Raw genomic sequence first — 26994 nt, forward strand, 5'->3', positions numbered from 1 at the left:
GCAATCAGTGGGACAGGGGAAACTAGAAAGAAATCAAGGCAAAAGCCATCTCGGAGTGATTGCTTGGACTGCAGAGTGGAAATGTGTTTGTAGGCTGGCAAGGTGGAGAAAAGAAATCACCGTCCCTTCCCACGGTGCCAAGGAGGACTCCTAGCCCTGAGTTCGATGCTCAACCTCCTCTCTATGATTCAGAGGAGCCAAAGCCTAGAATACTGAATGTGGTTCTGGACTCTCAGAGCAGTAAATATGGAGAAAAATGGGTGAGAGTTTGGAGAAGAGCAATAAAAATGAATGAAGAGCCCAAAGGAGTGATTTATGATGAAGGGGAAGAAGAACTCCACTCAGAGAACTTGACCAGCTGATGACTAAGTCAAGGAATGATAGATGCCTGTAGATGTTCGAAGAGGGCAAATGTGCTGGAACAGGTTGAAGTTGAGGGATAAGGACAAGAGAGAATGAAGTTAAGGAAAGGAAATCTGAGTCACAGGTCATAAAACTTGGGGGAAGTCAAAATGCCAAGAAATTTTTCTGTTAGTGAAAATTAAGGATGGCTCCGTTTTTTCCACTGAATTTGTGATCTTATCAGGGAGGCAGTCCACAAAGTGTACAGGAAGATGTTTGGAGAAGGGTAAATGCATATGAGGTGGCCAGTTGTTGAAAGATTGGTGGGAAGGGCAGAGAACTTGGTTCATAGATGCCAAGTGGAGTTTGAATAAAGAGTGCCATTCTCTATGGCTATGTAAAGTCAGTTCAGTCCCCTTACTCTCTGCCCTCTGACATGTTTGCACAGTTGCCAAGGAGCCAAGATTTTAGCTTATGTGATGGCTGAAAATCTCAGTTGACTGTGATTCATATTGAGTAAAATATTGGAAAAGGTGATAGATAACCAGCTTTCTGTCTCTTAGCCTGCATACCTGCTGCTGAAGTAAACAATAACAAAAAATCGTTTCACTTTTGTGCCCTGAATGATCCAGGCTGGCTCTCTGCAGTGATTGGATTTGGTGGCTAATCGCTCAAGCCTCCACATCCCTTGCCTTGTAGACAGATCATGTGAGGCTGGGCCTGACTTCACTGGGTAATTGCACAAGACTTCATCATTCCCTCTGGCTGTGTGTAGAGACAGTCTTGAATGTAGACAAGAGCCTCCAGGGAAATGGTGGAGGCCCCACGTTGGTGTCATTTAAAATAAGACAGGCTAGAGCCCTGAGTTAGAGACTGACAGGAACATTAGCCCCAGGAAACAGACAAGGAGACCTAATCTGTCATTTCCATCTCTAATTTCCATTATTCTCTGATCATCACTGTCTATAAGGTCTCATTTTGGACACTAATAAAATAATGGAGCAACTGTTAGGAGGGGGAAAAAAGTGACTATCATGAGAATAATGGAACCAGGAGTGATAAGCAGCATGTTTACATGTATATAAAAAAGTGCCAGACAAAGGACTGCATTTTCCTCATAAAATGACAAGATAAATGAAAAGTAGAAGATTCATACATCTCGATTTAAATCAGGGATCTGATGCCACGTTTCTTTAAATGATTCTTACAAAATTAATGAAAATTTATTTGAACGTGAAGACTGTCACTTGAAAAGTACCTGACAAATTGCTAACTAATGCCCCGTACTGGGGTATTATGGAAAAATCAGTGGTAGGCCTGATTTTCCTGAATATTTTATTTAATGGTCTAGGAGGGAGAGGTGAACAGCTTGTATGGGTATTTATGTTTTTTACTTAGTATTCTATATTGCATGCATTAAAATAGCTGAACATTCTTTTGAAGTTGAACAATCAAATCCTAGGCCAGTGAAAGTTAAAATGAATTCCCTTGTGAAAATCTAGGTTAATGTACCAGGACAAAAGTCTCAAGAAGCAGTCATGACTTTCAGACAAGGAAGAAAATTGGTCAAGGACATTAATACAAAAAATTACAATTGGATGATTCTGTGAGACAGAGGAGTTATACCTGCAACTTTATCCAGACTCTACTTTGTGCTTCAGTTTACCTGGACCTGTATGTGTGCGTGTATGTGTGGTGTGTGTGTGTGTATGTGTACATGAGTGAGCTGGTTTATTTATAGAAACCCTCTCCCCACCCTACTCCTTCATCTGCTCTCTCACTCATTCATGTTTTCAGCAGATATTCACTGTATTACCCATCGTGGCCCAGGATAAGGTAGGTTGCTAATTTTAAGAAGAAGATATTGTCTCTGCTCTGGAAGAACTAATAGTCTAGAATAGATAGATGGGCACATAACAAGAAAGTTACAATGAATTCTAAAACCTATTAAAATAAAGGTTTGAGCAGAGTTCAATGGGATTACAGTTTAAGACTCATGTGACATCTAAGAATCTGGAATAGGATTTCATGAGGAAGTTAGATCTTGAACTGTTCTATTTAACAGATAATGAAGGTAGTTCTAAGCAGAAAGAACAGCATATGCCAAGGCATGGAGACTTAAGCATGGTTTTTCCTGGAATGGCAAACAAATAACTCAATGTAGCTCATGGGTGCAGTCTATAGAGACAGGAGAAGAGGCTGATAAGGTGGGTAAAGACTAGATCTTGAAGAACTCTTGCTTACCAAGGCTTTGAACCTTAAAGCTCCATGTGTACACCCCTAGAATTGTCAGCAGGAGGTGTCTGTATATGTGGAGGGCTATTCCTCAGCTACACATTATTTTTCTGGACCCTTCAAAAGAAATTAAAACAATCCTAAAAAGAAAACAAAAACCAAAACAAACACACACAAAAAAACCTCTCAAGACTACCTAAGGTTTTATTTACCTGGATCCTGCAAATAAAGCAGTCTTAAAATTATCCTGTAGATAAAAGTTTTAAAGACCAGATAGCAAAGAGTGACAGAAAATTGGGGACCATAGGTACGAGACATGTGAATCGAGGGGGTTGCAGCCATTTTTGGTGACTCTGGTTTTGCCAGAAATGCCCAAGGAGAAGTGAGGCTAGTTGAGACATTCGTGTGTGAATCTCGGTGATAAAGCCAGCCACTGTAGTTCACCCAGGTGACAGGATTCAGGGTGGCAGGTTGTAAAATCACTGAACTCATTACAAAAGAGGCTCTGATTCACTAAAAGTAAAAATAGCTTCAAAAAGATTTAAACAAAGTCATGGATGACAGACTTCTAATGAGTTATTAAAAGAACATGGGATGTTTGAGGTTACATCCTTGGTCTTTGAGGTTGGCAACAACATCAATCATTGCCTGCCCCAGCACCCTTGGTGACCCAGGTGCCCAGCAGAGGACCCAGGATGGAAGGATCCTGCCCTAGTGCAGGGCTTCACCACATCTCTGTCTAACCTGTGTGAATTCACAGCCGCTCAGCCTCCCAACCCTGTGGCTTCATAGACACAGCCAGGGACTGTTAGTGTCTCTATGTGATATTTGTCTGCTAGGACAACAAGGACAAATTTAAAAATTTCACAGACAAGAAATGAAACCAATAAATGAGGGTGGAGGAGGCAAGAGAGATGATTTACATGAAAATATTAGAAGAGGAAAAAACAAATTTATTTAGCTACTTTGGAGATTATTAAGAAAGGCTCTAATAATGGTTTTTGTTAAATTAAGAGTATACCCAGTGGCCTCTAGATACATTTTTCAGAACACCACAGTAAGATTGAATTCATGCATTTGAAGATTACTGGTAAATAATAGCCTGATTTCTTATTCTGGCATCTCAGATACAGAGGGCAATACCAAGGAGATTCCCCACTAGAGAACAGATTACTAGATTTCAGTGCTGAAGAATGGTGATAGAGTGATAATTTATGAGATGGGAAAAGACCAGCTGTGGAAAATGAACAGGTGTTTCTCTGAGGTTTTAGAAGCTGTTGTCAGGAATAGTCCTGTTCATCAGGGCACTTGTTTCACTACCTGCTCAGGAGGCAACATACTTACCTACTTACCATGACATCCCCCTCAGACTAGTACACGTGTGTGCTTGTGCCTGCGCACGCGTGTGCACACACACACACACACACACACTCACACACTCATACGTAGCCCGTGCCACCTTAATATGGCCTTTCCATTGTCCCAGGTTTGTACTGTTCTTTCTTTCTTTCTTTTTTTTTTTTTTTTGTGGTACACGGGCCTCTCACTGTTGTGGCCTCTCCCGTTGCGGAGCAGGCTCCGGACGCGCAGGCCCAGTGGCCATGGCTCATGGGCCCAGCCGCTCCGCGGCATGTGGGATCCTCCCGGACCGGGGCACGAACCCGCATCCCCTGCATTGGCAGGCGGACTCTCAACCACTGCGCCACCAGGGAAGCCCTGTTCTTTCTCTTTCTACAACTCATCCCTGCTACTCACCCTCCCAGGGATCCCTGCTTAGGGATTCTAAATGTGTATAAGGAACAAATGCCCCACACCATAGAATCCAGTTTCCTTTTCAAGCCAAGAATGGGGACCGTGTTTGTCATGGTTGGCCTCAGCCCCTCGGTCTTGCTCCAAAACGTCCTTGACAGAAGGTAATTTTATTTGGGTCTGTCTGAATGATGGCATCCTAAACATTTCCCTAGAGACCACTCACAGAAAAATGACCACAACCCCGCTAGAGAGGATGCCTTTGCCTCTGAGTTCTAGGTGTTAGCAGAGACCAACCTGCACTGATTATTCAGAATGATCTAAAACCCATTCTCACCTTCTGGCCGCCTAAAGCTGAGCAAGAACATTCTCTCAGCTGTCTGACTATCCAAGTGCAAACGCTGAACCATTATATGGCAGTGACTAGAATGCTAGGGGGTAGCTCTGATTCTCAACCCAGGTCTTGGGCAGTGTTTGGCCTTCTTTGACCTTCCCAAAGTCTTGTCAGAAGTGACTCAGATGGAGTCAGACAGTCCTGTGTGACATTTGACATTTCCTGACTTTTCATTTGTCCGTTTCTAGCTCATCATCTGGCTTTCATTTCCCCACCCTCATGCCTGTCTCTGTATCAGTGATGCCCTGTTCACCTTCCTCCAACCCCTCAGATAAGATTTGCAGGCCAGGCTGCTGTTGCTCTTTTATCTCTGGGTGCCCTCCTCCCCTTCCCTCCAGCCCCAACTTCATTGTCTGTGCCCAGCTCCCGTCATTGCCATGCCAAGCACAAATGGGATTATGCTCCCATTAGCTCTCTTTTTATTGTCCTTTTTTCTCTGTGTGTGTGTGTGTGTGTGTGTGTGTGTGCGTGTGCGTGCATGCATGTGTGACCCTTTCTAATTACCTCTTACTTATTCACTTATTCCTAACAAGGGTTTCCAGTGTTTTTATTTGGCCCTTTATTTCTCATTCTTCTTTTCTTCCCTCCCTTTTCCTTTCCTTGCATCTCCTCCTCTTATCCCCCAGGAGTCAGTGGAAATGTGGCTGTCCTTTCTCCCACCCATTTCAGTGTCCAACAGGTCATCTTAGCTCTTAGTATTAAACCTAAAGTTCCTAGTTCCTTCTCTCGCTAGAAACTCTGCTGTAACCTGATTCTAGCTGAAATACTGCCCTGTAGAAAGAAGGAGAACTGACCCCCTCTGGGTGAGCAGGCAGGAACTGAGAGGTTGAAAGTGGATCTCCACCTACCAGGACCTCCTCAGACGGGCTTAAGGGGATCAAGTCCCCCCAGTTGTCTTGGGGGACCCTGAATCTCATTCTTAGGGATTTTTCTCAAGTGGAAACATGTTTAATTTGACCCATTTTCACAAAAGGTGTGTGGTCAGTCAGCTGAGTACAGCCATATGCTTTGTACGTTGCAGGTAGACATCTAGCACAAAGAGCAGCTGAGGGGTGAAACCTCGCCCCTGCAGGCCCAGGAAAGCAAACTCTGAGACGCAGGGGACATTTGTCCTGATGCGTGCCTTTTTCTCATTTGCACAAATGCACTTGAGGAGCTAGAGCTGCCCCTGGCCGGGGTTGTTTTAGGTGATGCCCTTTGCTCCCCTCTTAGAGGCAACTGTAACCTTCTCGGTTACTCTAGATGATAAGAGAGCAAAATATGCCTAATAATTGACTCCCTGGTGCCAGTTCGTGGAGCAAATACTTAAGAATCATCTGGGGAGCTTATTTAAAATACTGATTTCTGATTGCTACCCCGAGAAATATATTAATTTCAAGGGTCTGGGAGAGGGCCCAGTCTTTGTACAGATGAAAAGCTCCCCCAAATGCTTCTGAAGCCCAGCCAGACTTAAGAGGCCCTTCCTAAGCAAGGTGTGGAGTCTCCACATCCCCACCAGGAAGGCATCCTCTTACCAGTGCATCATCCCCTCTGATGAAAAGAATGGGTTTGTAGACTAGTGGCTGAGTGTATCTTAAAGGATTCTTGTGTTTGACTGATGGGCAAGTAGAGGGCCAGAGAGGTGAAGAAACTTGCTTAAGGTCACGTAGCTGGTGGCCAAGCTTTATAGTGACAGGTGGGTATTGGAGATAAATCAGTTGGGTAAATACGGATTTCAAAGAGAGCCCAGTGTGACAAGCATGTGACATTCTGGAAGTCAGTCATCAGCTGTGGATGAGAGGTGGGCATTCCCCACCTGCTTCTCTGCATCCTCCTCCCCAGGGCATCGAGGGGACTCAGCTTCATCCCACCCTTCCCCACACAAGTGTCTGCAGTCCCCCTACAGTACTGCCTACCCCCTGGAGGAGAGTGAAACATCCACAGTGTTCTCTCTGACTAGTCCAGTCACGGCACCAAGAGACTTATTTTAAACAGTGCCGGAGGCGGGAACACTCATATTTCCTCCAATATGACCACCAGGGTGAAAAAAATCAACCTTGATTTACCCTCCCATCTGCTCGAGAATGGAAGATAAATTGTTTCAATTTTATAGAAATGAATGTTTTATGTTTGGCCCAGGCTTTCCAGAGAGTGTCCTGAATTTATATATTCTATTGAATGCATGGATGTTTTCTACTAGGAATGCTCCCTGGACCTGCAGCTTCTTTGGGTTTCAGTCTGAGAATACTAGGTTTGAGAGTGCTGTCATCTTCCCTGGCTTTGGACATCTTGGCTATTTATCTTTTTTTTCTTGAAAATAAGTAGAAAAAATATCCACTCATTATCCCCTGCTCAGAGAAAACTACCATTACCAGTTTGTCATATTTCTTCCCAATTTCTTTTTCTATGCATCAAAAGTTTTGCTTTCCAGTGCCCCCCTTAATTATGAATGCATGTTTGTTCTCTTTCGTTATTTAACAATGAGCATTTATTACTTTCGTAACCACAAAATTTGGGGGAAATTTAAGAAGGAAGCTTTAAAAGTGTCTTTGTTGTATATTATTTTTCTCAAAACGTTTTCTCTGGGGAAGTTATTCTTAATGTCTAACTGAAAACCCTCAGTTGAAAACCTGGTTTTGGAGGAAAGAGAAAGTGGCTCAGGGTCTAGCGTTCAGGTCAAATTCCTCTAATGTAAACATCTCTGTAAGTTTTTGTATAACAAAGGGCTGGATGAACACCAAAAATGACCCTTGAATTCAGCACAATATTTAATGCAGTACAACTGCAATATCACTGAAGATTTTGAGCAGTCCCTCAGATAATGCTGATTAATTGCTGCCATTTATTAAGCGTGTAATGCTGGGCTCAGTGTTGTGGTTGTTGTTTTTAACATCATCACTAATCTTGATACAAAGCCTCCAAACTGGTTAAGAGGTGAGCAGTTAGTAGTGTTTATTCCACCTGCAATTTCTGTGATAACAGTTTCAGTAAAAGTCATCTTAAGGTTTATTCTTCCTAGATAAGTACTTTGAATTCTGCTTCAAACATTCACACTACAATTATTTTTTCCTAAGTTTTAACTTTATATAATCTCAGGAATTGGAGAGCAAACATTTTGTCACTGCAGGTCTTGGTTTTTATTTTATCTTTTTTTGTTGTTTTTATAAAAGGAATGCATATAATTAGTAGAAAATCTAAAAAAAAAAAAAAAAAATCACCCACAGAGCAGTAAAAAGAAGACAGTCCAAGCCACCTGAAGTGGCATCCCCTGGAGGGAACTCATTCTGAACTCTTTTGTTTGTTAAGGGATAATATTATTTTTAACAAAAATCACACTATATTGTTATATCTCTTGCTTTAAAAAATATATATATTCATATATACACATACATATATACATATAATAGGCACATATATATATATTAGGCACATACATATATATAATAGGCACATATACATATAATAGGCACATATATATATATTAGGCACATACATATATATAATAGGCACATATATATATAATAGGCACATATAAGAGGTGCCTATTATTATGTGAGGCTCAACAGTATGGTGACCAGGGTCACAGTGGTGAACAGAATTGCCAGATGCCAACATCTGGGCTGTTTTCATTAGACCACGATGCCACTCAACAATTGGAATTATCTTTTCCTTTCCTGGTACTCTTCTTCCCATCAAGTTTATTAACCTTTCCACATGGTTTTCCACACTGAGAGTAGCATGGTTGGCCTAAGGAGAGATAGCCTGGAAACCAGGCTTTCCAGTTGAGGTTGGCTTTTGGATCTAAGATCTTTGGATGGAGGAGAGTCCCCAGATTTCTGTTGTGCAGGACTGTGAAAGGAGGCCGTGGACAGCTGTTCAATGCCCCAGTGGTGCACTAGCCCAGTTAGCCCTGGAGGCGGAGGATTTCCACGTGGCTGCCCAGACCACAGTGCCCGGCATGGACTTCCTCCAATCCTGACGTACAGCAGAGACTCCCTTGCTTATAACCAAATGAGAAAGATGACTTTATTTATGTCTGTATTTATTTTTTTATTGAAGTATAGTTGATTCACAATATCATATTAGTTTCAGGTGCACAACATAATGGTTCAATATTTTTATAGATTACAGTTCATTCAGAGTTATTATAAAACATTGCCATACATCCCTGTTTGTATAGTAGTTTGTACCTCTTAATCCCCTACCCCTGTCTTGCTCCCACCTGCTTCCCTCTCCCAGCTGGTAACCACTAGTTTGTTCTGCATATCTGTGAGTCTGTTTAGACCTTGTTATATTCCTTCCACATGAGAAGGATGACTTTAAATGGAGTGAGTGCTCACCGTTGGGGGATGGTCACAAATGGGAACATATTCCACACTGAGAGAAGCCTACCAGGAGTTAAATTAACATCAAAGCCAGCGAGCCGTAGTACTTTGCATGCCTGGTATTATAACACTCCCCACACTCTACCCTTCAGGGGCAGTAGTAATAGTCGTGATACTAATATAGTAATAATAATAGCTGACACATATAGTTCTTGGGATGCATCAGCCAGCCCTCTAAGTTCTTTTCATGTACCAACCAATTTATTTCTCATTTCAACACTATGAGTAGAAACTATTGGGCTTCCCAGGTGGCGCAGTGGTTGAGAATCTGCCTGCCGATGCAGGGGACGCGGGTTTGTGCCCCGGCCCGGGAAGATCCCACATGCTGCGGAGCGGCTAGGCCTGTGAGCCATGGCCACTGAGCCTGCGCATCGGGAGCCTGTGTTCCGCAACGGGAGAGGCCACAACAGTGAGAGGCCAGCATACTGGGGAAAAAAAAAAAAAAGAAACTATTGTTTTCCCCATTTTACTGGTGATCTGTTGAATATTGCAGCAATATTGAAAGTTTCACTGGCAAGAAAAGAGAATCTCAGAACCTAAGGAGAACTTTCTGTTGCCAAACCCCTCAAGGCCTACTGTTCTGAGAGTCTCGAAATGAAAGCAGGAGAGAAGCTACAATTCGGCCTTGAGGCTCTGGGGACAGGGGATCCTTGAGTCGATGCCTTGATTAAAACAATGACAAGTATGTAGTCTGTAGTTAAGTATCTCTTCCAGGATGATGTAGAGTCCTAGGAAAAGTGACATGTCACTAGAGGGACCTAGCTGGAGGCCTAAACACAGTAAATGCTCTAGGCTGGTAAGTGTCGGGACCAGGCAGCTGTTACTGAGTAGCTCTGTGCTCTGACCAGTGTAAAACCACAACTGTGGAGTCAAATCAAGATGGCCCATTGTAGCAGAGGCCATGGCACACTCTTCACCATGGACCCTATGCAGGCATTGCATTTGCCCATTTACTGGCACAAAGGTGGGAGACGAAAACACCTAGGCAAGTCCTTGCTATTGGCAAAGATTCCAGAGCCTTTGCCTGGTGGGTCAGGAGTGAGATCTTCACATTTGAAAGATGGGGCCATCCATTTTCTTCAGACTACTTGGCCTGGAAAGAAGGTAGTCTGGGATATGTTCAGAGGTTCTTCTTTCCAGGTATAGTCTTAAATATTGTTAACCAGACTTCACTTAATAGCCTTGGTCAAATGATCTCATCTTAACCAGGAGGCTGGGGATACCTCATTTCCTAGAGAGTTTATGTTCACCTGCTCATATATTTTTTTTTTTTTTTTGCGGTATGCGGGCCTCTCACTGTTGTGGCCTCTCCCGTTGTGGAGCACAGGCTCCGGACGCACAGGCCTAGCGGCCATGGCTCACGGGCTTAGTTGCTCCGCGGCATGTGGGATCTTCCCGGACCAGAGCACGAACCCGTGTCTCCTGCATCGGCAGGCGGATTCTCAACCACTGCGCCGCCAGGGAAGCCCCACCTGCTCATATTTTTATCTGTATGGGAGGCAACATAGCACAATGGGAAGAGCACAGGGTTGCAGTCAGACAGGCTTGAGCTCAAATCTCATTTCTTCTACTAAAAGTGCTCTGTTTTTGGCTAGCTTCATAACTCTTTTGAGCCTCAATTTCCTTTTCAGTAAAAATAAGAATGTTGCACTCAATAATGTTACATAAAATATGTAAGCATTTAAATGTGATGGCATCAAGTATCCCATTGTTGATGTTTTGCATTGGTCATAGCCTCATTTATGTTCTTTGAACCGCCTCCAAATGATGAGATCTTAACATCAATTTGGCAAGTTGGGTTTAGAGTAATCCACCTCTAGAATGTAAATTCCACGAAGGCATTAAACAATGTCTCTTATCTATAATTACATTGTCAGACCCTAACACACTGCTTGGCACATAGTAGGTACTCAACAAATATTTGTAAAATAAATAAAGGCATGTGGTCATCTTTGGGCAAGACATACACAGACTTATGCTTTCTGAACCTAATTGGATCTTTAGACTCTGTTATGAGAGTGGTGACTCACCTCCGTAATTTCAGGAAGTTGGAGTTAAGAATATCAGCTGAATCACTCACAATTCTGTACACTCAGAGCTGGGAGCCCACCTCAAGGTCATATCATCTCACCTGCCACCTGGTATAGGAATCCCTCCTACAGCCTTTCTAGCAGATGGCCACCTGAATATTATCAGTGATGAAGGCTATGTTCTTGGAAACGGCAGCTCGTATCGTTGTTGTAATGCAGATTCTTAGACAGTTATCCTTCAGGCTGAGCCAAAATATGTTTTCCTGTAACTTCTATCCATTTGGTCAGCTCTGTCCTTTGGAACAATAAAGAATATGTTGATTTCCTTCTTCTGTGCTCAGGACTGCTAGCTTATACGGTGCCTTTGTGTGGATTAGAAAAATGTGCTTAATGGTTGCAGAGTGTGGGGTGGATGCCTGTGAACAAATGAGACCACCATATATGGTCTGGCTACACATTAATGTTATCCCATGTGTTAGCTATCCCTGCTATTTCGTGTTATCTGTGAATTTAATTAACATAGCTTCAGTGACCTTCTTCAGGTAACTAATGAAATTGTTAAAGAGAACACCACCAAGCCCTGCTCCCATCAGAGACTTTCCTGCAGGTTGACCTTGACCCCTTACTCGAAACTTGTTGGTTACGTTTGTTCAATTACACAGAAATTCATCAGCTGTATAATCATTCAACCTTCATGTTTCCATCTAATCCATATAAAAGATTTTGTCAAGTGTCTGGCCCAGAATGGGTGCTCAATACATTTTCTAAGTCAGGGAATGAATGCCTTTCTGAAATCAGGGTAGATGACTTCTGTGCTGCCCTTTGAAATGCTGACCTAGAGATGCCATCAAAAATGGTCATGAGCCTAGCTTGGGACACCCCGCTTGTTAGTGAATCCAGTCTAGCTCTTACACATCTTGGCATTCTTGTTTTTTGTGTATTGATCCATCCTCTTTCTCTAAAGAGCCCGAAGCTGCTGAAAATTTGCTTCCACACTTGTGGCTCTTAGACCATCTATTCCTCCAGGCCATGCAGTTTTATCTCATTAAGAGTCTTACCTCACGAGGAGTTCCAGCGATGTGACTCTCAACAATTTCCTACCTGATAAGTGAAGGTAAAGGTCATAGTAAGAGCTAATATTTACTGAGAGTTTACACTGTTCCTGGCACATTTCTAAGAGCTTATATATTTTAATCTTAACACAACTCTTTGAAGCTCTCCCTTTTTACAGATGGGGAGACTGAGGCACCAAGGAGCTTGGTAACTTAGCCACAGCTTGCACCATAGTAAGTGCCATAATTGGAATTCAAACCTAGGCAGTCTGTCTGCAGTCCGTGCATATAACTCACAGGGTGCTGCCTGACAAGGAAAGGGTTTACTCTATGAACAAGCAGATTTGTGGGCAGCAAATGCCCCCTTTTCTGGTGTCTTGCCCCCATCCTTGCCACTCCCTTGTCTGAAGTAATGGGAGTCAGGCAGCTGAGCTGGCTGCAGGCACGATGGTCAGGATCACCCTCCACCCCATGTTCTCAGTTCTCCAGTTTGGGGGATTGAGCTAGTGTTACCATCTTCTCTCCACCGTCAGTCACTTAATGGGCTTTTCCTCCCAGCTCCCAGAAGCATTTGCTCTTCGAAGCAAACCTCACCTGTGGAGAGGTGGAGCTTAGCCCAGAGGAATGAGCCACTTCAGGCGTCAATGAAGTACATGTAGAGAGGTACTTGGGGTGCTCCAGCTGAGCAAGGGGAGGAGGTCAGTGCATCATGGGCTCCTTCCGTGGGTCAGGTTCTCTTCCAGGTGCTTTATATCTGTTACCTCATTTAAATGATAATAGGAAATCTCACTGATTGCTTTCTGTGTGAAGGCATTATCTGTAGATGCTTTGTGAGTGTTCACAGCATCCCTTCCTCACACTGTGCAGATGAGGAAGCAGTGGCACAGAGGATTCAGTCACTTGCTCAGAGGGCACAGTAGCAGTGAGAGGAGAAGGGTTGAACCCAGCAGTCTGATTCTCAGTCCAGGCCCTCAGTGGGATGCATGAGGATGAGTTTGGCCACCAGAGAGCCTCTCAGGATAGGTCCCTCCTAGCTCTCAAGGCTCCCAGCGTTTGTTTCCAGCCTGACTGAACTGCTTGCTCTTGATCACACTGACCTTTTACTTTATCTTCTCTCCGCTTTTGTTCAGGACATCTCTTCCCCTGCAGTTCTCTCCCTCCAGTGCCCCTCCTCATTCCCAGTCTCCCAGGTGCAGCCCAAATACCTGCTTCTTTACAAAGCTTTCCCTGTTCTCCAATATGAAGCCACCCCTTCATCCTTTGGGCTGCCTCAGGCCTGTAACTCTCTCTTGTGGCCGCTGGCACAAGAGAGAGTTTATATCCCTAGACTTGTCTTGACTCCTTGTAGACAATAAGACTTGTAGCGCAAGGGCTTAATTTTGAGTTTCATTCTCAAGTACAGAGTGGCTTGCATGTAGTAGGTGCTCAATAAAAATTAAATAATTGTTGCTCGTGAGAGTCCAAGCATTATGAGAAATGAACTAACAGAAAAGATACAGTAAGTCCCCTACATACAAACGAGTTCCATTCCGAGAGCATGTTCATAATTTGTAAAGTCCAACAAAGTTACCCAACTAACACAGTCAGCTATATAGTACTGTACTGTAATAGGTTTATAATACTTTTCACACAAATAATACGTAAAAAACAAAACCCACAAAAATAAAGAAAACATTTTTAATCTTACAGTACAATACCTTGAAAAGTACAGTAGCACAGTACAGCAGCTGGCATACAGGGGCACGTTTGCATCTTTGAAAGTTCGCAACTTGAAGGTTCGTATGTAGGGGACTTAACTGTATTTACGTTGGAGGCAGGAAGGAGGTCACCTTGAGATCACTCACAACACATTACTTCTACTGAGGACTTCCTTTGTGCTGGACACCCTATTCCAGGCTCACAATAGTCCTATAAGGTCCAACCCACTAGGAGCTTAAATACATTAGGAATTGAGCCCATAGAACATAATGGTTAAAACTATACAAGCAGACCACCTGAGTCTCAATCCCAGCTCTACCACTTACTGGCTCTACCCACTTCCCTTGGTCAAACTGCTTAAAGTTCTCTGTACCGCAGCTTCCACCCCTGTGAACCAGGCGTGATCATAGTACCTACCTCATAGGGTTGTAGTAAGAGGTAAACGACAGAACCATGGAAAGCAAGAGTGTCTAGCTTATGGGGGGTGCTGGTAATGCCAGGTGGCAAGGGGATCAGATGGCCCTTCCTCCAAGAGTCAGAGAATCTAGCAGCAGGTATCATAACACCTGCCAGGGGAATGGTTTTCGGGAGGGAGGTCCTGCTTCCATTATTTAAAATCTTTCAATTTTGACCACTGGCCAGGCTGGGTCTCTTTGTTTCGGTTGGTTTGAACTTTTCTCTTCCTCTCTGCCAGCATCAATGCATCGTGAAGACGCACTCCTGTTCTTCAAAAGCTTTGTCTCTCCCTTCCCCAAATTGTGCTTTCCACCGGGCAGAGGGGGGTGTGGTTGAGCACAGCAGCCTAAACTCAAGTCTCTTGCCTAATTACACTGCAGTCAGATTTTCCACGCAAGCCCCTATCGTGGCAGGATGCCCTCTTTGAAGTCATTAGTCTTCACAGCAGGGAGAGCACATCATCAAAGATTCCGTTTCCCAGCAACCCCTGCTGTGCCCTTGCTCACCAGAGGATTGCACAGGGAGAGAGAGAGAAGAGCCTACAAGTGCATTAAGTCTGCTGTTCTCTCCTCTGGCCCTGGACTGCAATCCCTTTGAACTGAAGCCCAGGGAGAGGGCTGGTGATGCTATCACAAAACCTCTCCCTGTTCTTTCGGTTTTAACCAATTTAACAATTAAACTTGCTAGGGCCAGGGATATGAAATGTAGGACATGGTTAAGGTTCCAGTCTATAATCTAAGGCCCTATGAGATGGGGGTTGGGAAGGTAACCAAAGTGGCTCTGAGGCTCTGGACACTTAGCATGTACTTGATAATGACTATGAGGAATCTGCTGTGAAGTTAAAATTGTGTGTGTGTGTGTGTGTGTGTGAGAGAGAGTGTGTGTGTGTGTGTGTGTGTGTGTGAGTGAAAGACGTATGGAGAGAAGGAGAGAGAGAGAGATCCGGGACTTTGGTTACAGATTACAGAAACCTGGATTTGTATCCTGGCCTTGCCTCTCACTTGTCATTTACCTGGGCAGCCTCTTAATTTCTGACTTTCATTCTCTTAATCCCTTGGAAGTTCAGTGACGATTGTGAATGAAATAATGTTTGACAGAGTCATTCACTTAGACCCAGATCTTAGATTTCTGCGTGAACCTGGGCCTGAGGTTTCAGCACGGAAGTCCCAGGGCTGTGACCAGAATAACCCACTCCATGTTTGGAAGATCAGTTGGTGGAGCCCCATGAAGGAATTCTTAAGGGGAGCATTTGAGTGCAGATCTCTGGGAGCCTTGCTGAGGACCACGGGATGCCCCTGGTGGGCTCCAGCTTCTCCTCTTCACCACCGTAACATTTGTCCAAAGGCCCATCGCACACACACGGCCTCACCTGCACCCCTACTCTCTCAGGCCAGCACTTTATCTCTCACCCGGACCACATGATAGGCTCCCTGCCCCCTGACTTGGCCTCACATCCTTTCTCTTCAGTCACCAAAAAGATCCATGTAAATGAGCTGTTCATTTTACACCCTGCCTAAAGCCTGCCAACAAAACCTATGGCCCTACAGGAAAATTTGGGCCTTTCTAAGGTGGCCTACAGGCTCTTTCTGATCTGATTCGTGCCAACCCCTTCAGCTCAGCATCTCGAACCATTCTCTGCCCAGAATTTTAGGTTCCAATGACATTGCATCTGTTGTAGAGCCTATGTGTACACCATGCTATACCACATGTCTGTGTATTTGCTTAGGGGGTGTGCTGTGCCTGGAATGGCTTTTCTTACCTCAATTCCTAGCCTATTCCAAACTTCCCTGCCTATTCCCTGCTTACTATTTAAGTCTGCATCCGGATAGCCCCCACTGAGATATCTATCTGACGCTACCCAGTCTTCACAAAGCGACCCTCATCTTTGATCCTGTGACCCCCAGGTATTATCTCCACCATTGTTTTCACACCATAATTATCATGATCTGATAAACCTAATCATCTGTTCATATATCTGCCTTGGCCCCTACTATCCTAGCTTGTAAGTTCCTCAAGTTCAGGGTTGTGTTTTATTCATCTTTGTAACCCTATAACATTTCCTGTCACATTCAGTATTAAGCACTGAATAAATGTTGGTTGAATGAATAAGTGAATGGTTGTATGTGAAGTTATACATGCAAGTTCTTTGCAAACCTTTGCATGATTTTCTCAGTGTATTTCTTGGTGCTAAGGTCTCTCCAGGAACGAAAGAGAAATTGGCTTATTTATATTTAATATTTGGCATAGCGTTCCTTTCTGAGTTAACTCATCGATCTTCCCAGTGCCACTAAAGTGGGGTACATCCATAATTTATTCATTTGAAGAACATTTACCAATGACTTTCCATGTCTCTGGGATTGTGTTAAGTGGCTGGAAAAAAGAGATGCATAATAATAGTCAACAATCATGTAGGGCTTATTATATGCTAGGCATTGTTCAAAACACTTAGTATTAACTCATTTAATCCTCACAACTTTATGAAGTAGGTACTATTACTATATACCCTCACTTTGCAGTTGAAGAAATTGAAGAGTGTAGACCATCCTAGCTTGAGCACCCTAGAAACAAAGCATATGTGCTAAGGATTTATAGGAAGGCACAATCCCAGGGTAGCAAGAGGGAGGGGAAAAGATAATTGAGGCAGAGAGAGAGGAAAAACAAATGCAAGATAGTGCACTAGTAAGCTGGCCACTTCTAGTAAGCTGGTCACTTCTAAGCTTTAGAAGAAACTAGCTGTTGGACACACAGGATGTAGCATAGAGGAGCGTTATTGAAATCTGTACCTCTGAACAGTCCATGGGGATAGAGGATAGGCAGGAATGGAGAAGAATTTATCTGCTGGTTCTTTCCAATCTGCTGGTTTTCATGGACAGGGATGTTAACTTCAAAATCTACAATATTAGAATGTATGGAACCTATGACACACACACACACACACACACACACACACACACTTACACTTGTTACCACCCAGGTGAGGCTCTGACAGGGGTCATCCTCAAGTGAGGAAGTGAGGAGTCTGTCAGAATTATGATGAACGTTTACATTCAGCATAGGTCAATGCATAATGTGCAGGAAGCACAGGATACGAGAGATTTAAATGTAGGAAAATTGGAGGCTGACTATAAATACAGTCTGTTGAATGAATGAATGAATGAATGAATGAATGAATGAGTCGAGATGAATAGAAGAATGAGAAGGAAGCATCCTGACGAATGACTTCGGTCCAGTAGAGGAAAATAGAGTAGTCCTGAAATGGACTGACTGATAACCAGAGCATTAGTACACAAGTGGGGCGATGACCATCACCATGAAAAGAAGTCAAGCTAACGGGGTCCCCACTGACCTAGGTTAGGCCTAGGTGTGTGTTGGTGAGATGGATGTAGCCAGATTTTGTAGCAGGTGCTTTTCTTAGAGGAGAGTGTTCCTGGGAGGGTTACTAGCTTCCTTGTGTGTTTTTTTTTTTTTTAGTTTGATTTATTTGGGGGGATGGGAGCGTTAAGGGTAAATACTATCCTGCCCCTATTTACCTCCAATTCCTATTCCAAAAAGCCTTCCCAAAACACTTGCTTTTGTTCTGCTGCTCATCTCTGCTATAGTAGATTTAAAAGATTCTTCCTTGAGCTCAATTCAGTATAATCCCTGGTCTGCTTTCCCATTGGACTGTACGAGCAGTGGGAAACTCCTTAAGGACAGAGACTGTACCTTTTTTGTCTCGCCGTTTTTGTGTTTGTGACACCAGGCCCTCTTAGTCACACAGTAAGTGCTCAATAGACATTAAATCGATGACAGAATCAATGAACAGATAGTGCCAGATGGTTGATAGTTCCACTGTAGTCACTTTCTGAGAGGGGAGAGTAACAGGAGTTTTTCTTGACCTTCTGAGTGTCTGTCTACTCCTGTATCCATCCCCAAAGTAATACCCGATGATAGGGGCTGCAACAAAGATCGTCTTAGAAGAGATGCCAAATCTCACTGGAAAGAGAAGGGAGACACGAGTTTCTTTTGCCATTTCATTCTAGACAGTTGAGAAGGATCATTTCTGATCCTCATCTAGACTTTTCATTTCAGGAGCCACTGGGTCCAACTTGGGCTCCTTAATGAGTTTGGAAGTGGAATTCTCATTCTCCACGGTCATCTTTGTAACTCTCTTTCACAATGTTCAAGGTATATGTTCTTTTCTTAAATGCAGTATTCAACCCAGCAGTTCACTTCTCCCATTTTCTTCCAGCTCTTCCAGACCTGTATTTAACACATGAGGAAGCAATGAATCTGAATGAGATCAACTTCAATTCATGTTCCTAGGTCCAGTTTAGATGCTAAAGGAATGTTCCAATTGGTAGCAGAATAGCTGCCATTTGTTGGGTCCCTTCTCTGTACTTACTGTAACTTTACTTACACTTAACTTTCCTGATTCCCCAACTACACCCTGAAGAATTTGGGGCACCACAGCATTCTTACAGGGAGCTGTGAGATATTTTAAGTTGTCAAGGGAAACACAGGGATATCCGACAGAGACCACACAAAATATTTCAATTTTATGGGTATTGTTTTTTTCAAATGACTACTAAGATGTTAGGATGTGAATACTTATTAAGTTGTTTGGACCTGACCACTAATAAATGAAACTAGTAGATCTTTCTTTGGACTTAGGGGAGTCACTTTGGGTGCTATGAGTTGGGCAAGTTTGGGAACTTCTGTTTACTTTGTACAGTAAGGTCCCCAGTAAGGTTGGCAATATTTTCTCAAGTTTACCTCTGAGGATACTAAGGGTCAGAAGAATCAAGTAAATTACTACAAGGTCAAATGGCGTGTAAGCAGTGGAGCAGATCTGAACCCAACACTGTCAGGTTCTGAAGCCCATGTGCCTCCACAAAGTTGCTCTACTACAGAGTTAATGCAGATTAGATCTTAGACTGTCTGAGCTAAAACAGGCTTCAACAGGAATCCAGCCCAACTCACAATCTGGCCCAATCACACAGTGGATTCGTAATAGAATTCAGTCTGGGGATCTGGTCTCCCGCCTCTTACTTCTGCGTATTTCCTCTCTCTTCCCAGCTTTGGACAACCACCCATTATCCTTTTCCAGTTTTCATGACCAAAATGTTGAAGATGCTTTATTACCTAAAGCCCAGAGAAATGAGGGACTTTGGGGAACAGCACTGAGATTCATTATGGCGGCAAAGTCTTTGGCCTACAGGGAGAGAGCAAAAGAATGATCATGCAATGTATAATTTAGGTTACTCAAACATAAATGGGATGGGGCATCATCTATTAATATCTAAGTGGTATAAATATTACAGAGAAGGGCAGAGAGGTTATTCAGGAGACATAACTAGGAAATGGGTGAGAAGGAGAAAGAAAAATTTAGGCTGAAGATATGATGCTGATATTTATTAGCCGGTGTGAGGAGGAGAGAGTGGAAGGCTCTGTTGCCTGACTTATGTGAACATTGTGGAAAATGCCCGAGGGGATGATTACACTGACCCCCAGGGATTATCTAGATTGTCTTTCCTATTGGCAATTTTTAATGATTCTTTAACAGCTGTCGTTTTTCATGTGTCGTCTGCTGTGTTCTTTACCCTTTCTATATTTTCCCTTCCTGTTCACTTCCAGCCATTCCAGGTACTTCTTTCCATATTGCTTTTTTTCCTTTTACTTCTTTTTACCCCCTCATCCTCAGAGCCACTTTTGATTTGCTTTTTTTCCTCTCTAGTTATTCTCCTGCCCATCTTCCTCCTCGTCTTTCTCTGGTACCTGGCACATTCCAGGTTTCCAGGCCATTGCTCTTCGCCTCTCTTCTTCCAAAATAGGAAACGAATTTGCCACTCTGACAAAGGGAACAAAAGCTGAAAGTCCGTGCCAAAGTTACAAGACAGCATTTTCTCTTTTAAGGGAGTTTTAATTTTAAAAGGAAAAAAAAAATATTGCAGCCTCTTCTCCCTCCCCCTGCTGCGCCTCCACTGCTTTCTGGGCTGTGAGCATCAGTTGAGGGACAGCCAGATAAAAAGCCCCTCCTTGGTTAAGATCATCTCCGCTCCTGTTCCCCCCAGCCTCAGATCCTTTCTACTGCATTTTTTGGAAATCCAGACAGAAAATGGTAGTATTAGCATTTTTAATAAAGAAGCTGGAGGAGAGAGAGGCAGCTCAAGAAAGCTGAAGGAGGGGCTGACGCCCGAATCCACTGGCAATTAAAACTCCCTTTGTGGAGCCAGAGAGAGCTCAGGATGGGGGCAGGGGAAGGCGGACAAGAGAAGTAGTAGTTTTAGGAGAATCACTCAGGCTGATATAATTGGAGCTGTGAACACAAGCAGACACAGTTGGGAGGTGGGAAATCGCTGTGCTGGACTGAGTTTGGCTCAACTTGATACTGAGGCCGGCATTGTGAAATGTTTTCTAATTTAGCCCATTTTCTCTGTCTTCCTGGAATGAGCCATTATTCCTCCATTACTGGCAAAAATCATGGTCCTGGCTAACCTCTTCTCTCCTTTTCTCTTCTTCCTCCTCTCCCTGTGCTCTGCAGGGAGGGAGAAGAAATAAACAGGAGGGAAGGGGTCACCCACATCCTTGATATAGAAAAAGAAAGTGAACCTCGAAGACCCAGAGTGGCTGACATCATCTTCCCTATTTCATTTTTCTAAGGAAACAAATGCAATAGTTTAATGGAGTAGCTAGGTTTTTGTTTTGTGCGTGAGGCCATTGTACCTCTGCAGGATGAAGCTTAACTGGCTCTTTTCCCACCATTGAAAAGGAGAAAAAAATATCTCCTTGCAGAGGTTACTGTTCTCTAAAGAGAGTGACAGTGATTAGGTCTAATGCCTTTGACAGCTGGATGAAAAGTTGCTAAATAAGAATGAATTGAATGCCTAAACCTGGAGTCAATCAGAAGGTAACTCAAATCCTAAAGATCAAAAGGAACCTTCTTGTCAAAGTGTTCTTCCCCCATCATACTTAAAACTCTATGTGAGTAAAATAGTGGCAAATCTGCTTTACTTCCCCAGATCCAGTTCCACAGAGGGCCAGGGCAAAGTCAAAATCAGAGGCATACCCCTTCTTACCCCTGGGTTTCAGCATATTAAGTGCTTAAGACCTCTCTGTTGGTGAAGTGTCAACCCAAATAATTGTAGACATAGCAGACGCTTAGACATGGTGCTAATCCCATTGTTCAGAGCCTTGCAATTTTAACAAAAGAGGAACTATCCCAGCCAATGTTCCTTACACATGAAATCAATCATTTTGGCCTCATCTGAACAAACAAAAGAAGGTATATATTTGTGTAAACACTGAGTTGCATCTGGGCTCTACATCTTACTGCTGCATCTTGATTTCCTTCATCAGTGACATTCTTCTTGTCCTTGAGCTTAGGGCCATGACCCGGTACTAGGTGCCAGGCATATAAATATACATATCAGTATCAACTACAGCTCTGGAAATTTTCCACAATCCTTAAACCAAAATATCTTTGAAGAGTACAGAGAGGCAAATGGGACTGTGACTCTTAGGTCCCTTCAAGGAATAGATGCTGCCTCCCAGCTTCACAGCCATGGGTAGAAGTAACATCAGTTGGAGACTGTCAGAAACATTTAGGTTTGGAGAGAATATAGGCTTATATCCAGAACCAAGTTATTTTGAAGGAGTAGGAAATGAATTTGGAAATTGCTTTGTTACTATACCTAGGGATGAGAGTTCATTTTCTTTTCATCTCTATTAATTTGCAAATAACCTGAAGTGAAACCTGAAGGCCTTCAGCTTTCCCCACATTAAAACTGTCCTGGACAAAGGTCAAACATTTAAGCATCTGAAAGGGAAGCCAAAACCTCCAGGAAGAGGTGTTGGCAGGGTCCTTGGTTCCCTTCTGTTACTAGATCATCTGTCCTTTTTCCCTGGGTGATCCTCCCTCTCCCAGTGTCTCAAACATGATCTATGTGCTTGTGTTTTCCAAATCTGTCTCTCCTGCCTGAATCTCTCTTCTTGGTTTCAGGCCTCCATTTCCAATTGTTTTCTGGATATTTGTTCATGGACTTCCTACAAGTATCTCAAATTAACTTGTCCAGAATTGAACACGAAACCCATTCCCACCCTGATACCTGACTCCAACTCCCACAGTTTTTGGCCTGGGTAAATAGCATCATCCATCACTGTCTCCCAGATGAGAAATTTCGGGGCCATTCTACCCCCAAATCCCCCACAATTACCTCTCCTTTCTCCCATTCACACACACCCTGTTAGCCACCAAATCCTCTTTGCTCTTCTCAGAAATGCCTCTCAAACCCAGTGGTTCCTTTCTACTCCCAAAGCTTTTGCCTTACTCTTGGACAATCCATAGCCTTTGACAATCTCTAATATCCTTGCTCACTGCTGCCAATGCCATTAGGCTCACCTTTTGGGAGGAAGAGAATGAAAGAGCCCAGGAATTAGAGGATGTGCATAGTGGGGAAGGGACCATGGGCAGAGTCCAGGAGAGGAGGAGGAAAAGCACTCGGCCTGTTCAGGAAATAATGGGTGTGATGGGGCTGTGGAACCTGATAGGATAGGCATAGAGGATACTTGGGGAAAGTATGGCAGTGGCCAGGGGCTTTGGATTCCCAACAAGGAGTCTGGGTTTTACCTGGAGGAAATGGGAAGCTGGTAGAGTGTATTTTGAGTAAGGGAGGGGGTGATGAAGATGGTATTTCAGGAAGGCACAACGGGCATTAGCTCAGGGACCTGCAAACTACTGCCCTCAAGCCAAAGCTGGCCTGCCACCTGTTTTTGTAAATAAAGTTTTATTGGAACACAGTGGTACTCATTTGTTTGTGTATTGTCCATGGCTGCTTTCCTGCTACAAAGGCAGAGTTGAGTAGTTATAACAGGGACCATATGGCTACAAAGCCAAAAATATATACTCTCTGGCCCTCCACAGAAAATGTTTGATGATTCCTGCATTAGATCAGTGTTTCTCAACCTCAGCACTGTTGACCTTTGGGGCCGGGTAATTCCTTGTTGCCAGGGGGCTGTCCTGTGTGTTGCAGGATGTTTAATAATATCTCTGACCTCCACCTACTACATACATGTAGCACCCTTACCCCCAGATGTGACAATCAAAACTGTCTCCGGACATTACCCAGTCAGGAAAGGGGTCAACACCTCCCCCCATTAGATTATGGTGAAGCCAGCAGTATTGGAAACAATTTAACAGGTAGTTACAACAGGTAAGGATGATGATGATAGTTACAGCAAACCCTTACATTGTGCTTGCCATGTGCCTGCCACTATAAGTGCTTTCCATGTATTAATTCATTTAATCTTTTCAACAATCCTGTGAGGTGGGTACTGTTTTATCATTAGTCTCTTGTAGGGGGAATATAGTTACTATCGTTTTACATATGAGGAAATTAGATCAGAGTAAAGTGATTTTTTTCAAGGTCACCCAGCTAATAAGTGGCAAGCCAGTTTTGAACTCAGGTGGTCTGGCTGCTGAATTCACGTGCTTAACCATTAGACTGTACTGAGTGACACAAAAAATAATGGATCTGTCCTGATAGCTTAATGGACATGGAATTGGTTAGAAAATAGGCATTTTGAACTATTGCCTTCTTCCCACTTCCAAACTATTTTTACTTCGCTCTAACCTCAAACAGCTGGGGAATCTCTTTAGGTATCTCTGCACCTTTAAGGTGTTACCCCCAGCTACCCTCTTCCTCCCTGCACACCATACACTGCACACATAGAAATGTCCCTGAGTCAGGCATGATACACATGGTTTGAACTGTCAAAATGGCCATGGTTGCCTTTGCCTGGGTGTTAATATTTTTTATCATTCTACTACATTTTAAAAGTAGTGAATTCGTGTTCATCTTATGAAGTGATTACAACACGTTTCCTGTGGTTCGGCATTGTCTTTATTTCTTGTTTGTACCTAACAACTGTTCTGTCGTCTTCCTGGTTATTCTGTCTGTGGAGAGTGCAGACATTGTGAAGACAAATGGGTGGGAGATGAGTCTGGGAAAATGAAATAAGCTGGAAGCCGTGTATACAAGAAGACAGTCTTTCTAGGGACAAAAGGGCAAGTTTGAGCATCAGCTTCAGAGGCAGTGCTGGGAACCAGATCTCCACTGCTGCCTCTGGAATTTGCCATCCAATACTCTCTGCTCATGGGCTGAGTGTATCAGGGATTCCAGGTGAGTGTTGGGTCGTCCACCTCTGCAGTGAGAACAGAAAATGCTGTCTCCCTCAGGCATGGTAGATCCTCTTTTATTCAGAAGATGACCTGCATGGAAAGAAAAAAAACAAAACAAAACCGTGTGTGTGTGTGTGTGTGTGTGTGTGTGTGTGTGTGTGTGTGTGTGTGTGTGTGTTGGAGAGAGAGTGGTAATAAAATAGCTAGGTCTAAAGATAGCAGTATGGAAGTAAATTAGCCCAGCTAATGGAGGACATGGGTTGAATACCGTACCGCAACAGGACAAGTGGGTGGATGAGTGGTCAGTACCTGTCCAGATAGAGGGTTTCTTGGCACCTGGAACTTTGGGCAGAGGAATGAGGTGCACGGAAGAAATCAATGCTCACAAGCTGCTTCCTTGGCTTTGGGCTGGTCCCAGGGGGCTGCTGGGTATCAACAAGCAGCACAGGGCAATAATGAAAGCAGGATCCTGCCATCCTAATGGCCTAAGGGCCTTCTCATCCTCTCCATCCAGGCCAGACTCCTTGGTAGATCAGCTACAGTTCCTTTATAACTGCCAGAGTGTCTCAGGGGTGTGTGATGGTCGAGAGCAGGAACACACAGCAGAAGCGATAGGCTGCAGTGATCTTGAGAACTGGGAGCGGGGGAATTGAGGACGGGGTGTGAGGAGAGAAGCATGAGGAAGCAGGGGCAGCAGGGCAGCCCAGGGTGGAGCAGCGCTGCAGAACAGTGGGGAAAGCAGACAGGATTCTGCAGGATGATGGGGGGGGGGGGGCTCTGGGTCTTGCTTTCTGAGATGTCCTTGCCCCAGGAAAAGTCACTTTTCATGCCATCTAGGCCTTCTTTTACCCCTCAGAGGGGAAGGTGAGAGAGGGCCTGTTGTGCACATGGAGCAGGTGATTTCTCTCAGCTGGACAGGTGTTCAGAGCACCAAAGTGCCTAGACTTGAGGCAGAAGATGAGACCTTACAGAAGGCGAGGGCACAAAGATCCTTTCTCACCAGTGCCTGAAAGCTGGACTTGAGGCCCGGGTGGAGGGGAGGGGTGTGCAGCCTGCAGCAGGTCAGCTTTCCCCCATGCAGACTCCGGGGCAGGATTTGCATGCTGGGGGAGTTCTCCTTGGGAGCGGCAACTCAGGGGGAGGCAGTGAGAGAAGCGGATAGGGCAGGGGGAGAAAGTCGTCTGCCTGGCAGTGACAACGGAGGCCTCGGCCCGTCCGTCCCAGGGGAACCCTGGGGCTGGGACGGCTCTTCAGAGGTGTCCCAAATTGAGGCAAGGGGATCGGGGCTTTGCCCCCTCTACACGGACCAGTCACTGGATGTGGGCTGCCCTGAAGAGGGAGGCCTACATTAGGCAAAGCAGCTTCCCAGAGAGGGTCTCAGCTGAGGTCCATCTGCAGCCACACTCACATGCCTAGGGCATGAGTGCCTGGGTCCTGAAGGAAGAAGCATACGGGTGGTGCCCCAGAGCATCCTCAACAGCAGCGGCATAGTAGTGAGAATATGGGTGTCCTCATCGGCATCTGCCCCAGGTGCCAAACTCATGGGGAGTGAGAGCTCTTACCTGCACCATGTCAAGGTGGTTTTGCACAGCAGTGGGATCAGGGTGTCCAGGAAAGTGTTCGGGGTGGGGTGGAGTCATGTGTGAATCTTGCTGTATGGTACCCTGGTCTGGTCAATCATAGATTTCAAGGTTTAGGTCTAGGCAGCTCAGTGACAACCCAAACAGTGTCAGGTGAGAGTGACCAGAGGCTGGTCAACCAGTTGGTAGGCTCAGGCTCGGTAAAGCACCCGGAGGTATTCAGTCTAGAGCAGGAGAAGTGAAGGGAGGACACGGTAACAGCTGCAGCAAGAAACTTACACTGGTGCTGTTTTGCCCCAGAAAGGCAGACCCAAGACTAACAGGTACAGATGAGAAGGAAGCAGATTTTAATTCAAATAAGAAAAATGTCGAATGCTTAACACCATCTCAGAATCCTCTGAAATCTCTAAAATTTGGGAGCCGAGGCTCACAATGGCTCAGTGGACGCATGGTAGTGGCTTTGCAGTGAGGGATGTGGTTTCAAAGTCCTATGAGTTTATGATCTCCTCAAGCCCAGCCTTTCCCTGGAGGCTGTAATCATCTCGACAACATTTCCCAAAGGATCTGCCCTCTTGGTCTTCAGTGTGATGGTGACCTCACCACCTACCAGGCAATGATTTTCATTTCTGGATGGTTTTAATGGAGGTGAAGTCCTCCCATTTCCTTCTCCTCAGAGCAATGTTGACCATCCCCCGTCACTTAAATTGGAGGGAGAGGAAATCAAAAGCCAAACACTGCAGAAGGGCACTTTTGAACACTCCTTTCTCCTTGCTGCCTTCACGGAGCAATCGCTGAGCCTGGCCTTTGTTCCTGGCACCTGGACCAGCAGTGTGGAGGGAGAATAAAGGCCGCATCTTGGAGAATGCTAAAAGAGCCAAGAAATAGCAGAGCTTTCATGGTATCAATGAGTAAGGAGGACAGCCTCTGCTGCTGTC

The 26994-nt window shown here is 44.3% G+C and overlaps 1 protein-coding gene across 3 annotated transcripts in view; it reads left to right on the plus strand.

The window, feature by feature from the left end:
• Positions 1-26994, plus strand: part of ASTN1 (astrotactin 1) — a 328942-nt gene that overhangs the window by 175675 nt on the left and 126273 nt on the right. The window lies entirely within an intron of this gene.

The sequence above is a fragment of the Kogia breviceps genome, chromosome 1, assembly GCF_026419965.1.
Source record: "Kogia breviceps isolate mKogBre1 chromosome 1, mKogBre1 haplotype 1, whole genome shotgun sequence".
NCBI lineage: Eukaryota > Metazoa > Chordata > Mammalia > Artiodactyla > Physeteridae > Kogia > Kogia breviceps.